Here is a 2,333-nt window from a genome sequence, read left to right on the forward strand (position 1 = left end):
CCCAAAAAAAAAAAAAAAAGAAGACATACCTTGGCCCCTTGGCCTGGATAGGCCTGGGGTAGGACCCAGATCCAAGAATCCCTCATTAATTTTAATTAAGAATTACGAGTGGGGCTTCCCTGGTGGCACAGTGGTTGAGAATCCACCTGCCAGTGCAGGGGACACGGGTTCGATCCCTGGTCCGGGCAGATCCCATGTGCCGCGGAGCAGCTAAGCCCATGTGCCACAACTACCGAGCCTGCACTCTAGAGCCCGCGAGCCACAACTACTGAGCCCACGTGCCACAACTACTGAAGCCCGCGTGCCTAGAGCCCGTGCTCCACAACCAGAGAAGCCACCGCAATAAGCCCGCGCACCACAACGAAGAGTAGCCCCCGTGCAGCAACCAAGACCCAACGCAGCCAAAAATAAAAAATTTTAAAAAGAATGATTTTTTATTAGGAGTGTAACCCCCTTCCCACTAAGAAACAAACCCTAAATACAAAAATTTAAACCTCTACCAGGATTACTTAATGTCTTAGAACTTTGGTAATTTGGTAACATTTCAGTAACACATTTATAAGCAATAGTATTATTTCCATTATAATGTGAATTGTTATTCAAGTTAAGGAAAAAAGATCAGATAGTCACCATTAGCTCTGCACAGTAGTAGCAAACACTTCTATCTACAGTGCTTACAACATACCAGGTACTCTACTAAACATTTCACACACATTAACTCACTCATCCTTACAACCTAATGAAACGTATTAATTTAATTCTACAGCTGAGAAAACTGAGGCAGAGAATTATGCATACATATAATAAATGAGGGAGCCAGGATTCAAACACAGCAGTCTGGCTCCAGAGTCCTTGCTCTTCCAATATGACTTTTCTACATGTTAATTAAAACACTGTTATCTGAGATTAATATTAAAATTGTTTTGGGGGTGTTAGGACTGTACTTTCCTTGAAAGAGTCAATGACAAAGTCAAATGTCAAGTTTTGAGAAGACAAATGCAACCACAGCCACGTGGGGGCCATCAAGTATGGTTCGGTCTGTCCGTTTCAGAGCTTCACGTCTCCTTTCTTGACAAGAGGATAACCTCTACATTAAATTTTATAACCTTCATAGACCAAGCATCATATTTGATTTTAGAATATTGAGAGCTTAACCACCTGCATTTGTAAAATACCGTTGGTATCATGCTCCTCACTAAGATTTTCTCAACTTCAGCATCCACTATGAGACAGGTCCCCCCAGGATTCCTAATTTTTAAGTTTAGTCCAGAGACGCTATCATCATCCTGACAACAGGACTTTACAAAGGACCACATCTAGGTCTTCGACACACAGGCTCTTGACTTCATGCTATATGCCTATTTGTTAAAAAATGTTTTCTACAACACGGTCACTTTTTTTCCCCCCTTTTCTCTCCTCCTACTGCAAAGCCCTCCAGGAAAATTAATGTGCGGAAAGGAAGGCCCATAGAGTCAAAGGAGGCACGAGTCTCAACACAAGTCTTGCCTACACAAACACCAGGTGAACTATTACTCCAGCAAACATACCAAGATAATCTCACCAAAAACCACTTTGGCCACAGAGTTATACCAAATTTCCTTCCAGTGCTTTTTAATTACTAGGGTTCCCTTGCAATCCTTTAAGGATACCATTGATTTAAAGTTTGTTATACGGGTAACAAGAACATTAGTATATTTAGAAGTTTTTCAGGCCAAGTAGCTCCTTTTCTACCGTAATTTGTGCCTTGTATTGAAAAACAACTTCACCTTTCATTCTGTCCTATGTGCTCTACCTTTTGGCCATAAATTACAGGGAGAGAAACAAAAAAACAAAACAACAGTGATCTCCTGAGTTGGGAGGGAGATGGAGACACGAGGAATTCTCTCTCATCACTGTCCTCCTGAAAGTTTCAATTTACCAGACTTCCCCGGCGGTCCAGTGGTTAAGACTCTGAGCTTCCACTGCAGGCAGCACGGGTTTGATCCCTGGTCCAGGAACTAAGATCCCACATGCCGTGCTGCGTGGCCAAAAACATTTTTTAAAAAGCTTCAATTTACCAAAAAAATTAAAATTCATGAAATAAAAATAAATTTTTTAATGAAATAAAAATTATTTTCCCCTTCTACCAAAAATTTACAAACACCCCTATGCAAGCACAACCCTTAAAATAAAACTAGTCTGTCCTTTCCAATTTCTTATGTCCAATATAAGGCGCACATAAGGATTTATCGAAACATTTATTACACACCCAATATTCTTTCCTGTGGAAATGATGTATGCTTAATCATTATATCAATGCTGGCAGCTAACTTCACCTTTCTGTTAACACACCC

Source organism: Lipotes vexillifer, unplaced genomic scaffold, assembly GCF_000442215.2.
Source record: "Lipotes vexillifer unplaced genomic scaffold, Lipotes_vexillifer_v1.1 scaffold232, whole genome shotgun sequence".
Taxonomy (NCBI): Eukaryota; Metazoa; Chordata; class Mammalia; order Artiodactyla; family Lipotidae; genus Lipotes; species Lipotes vexillifer.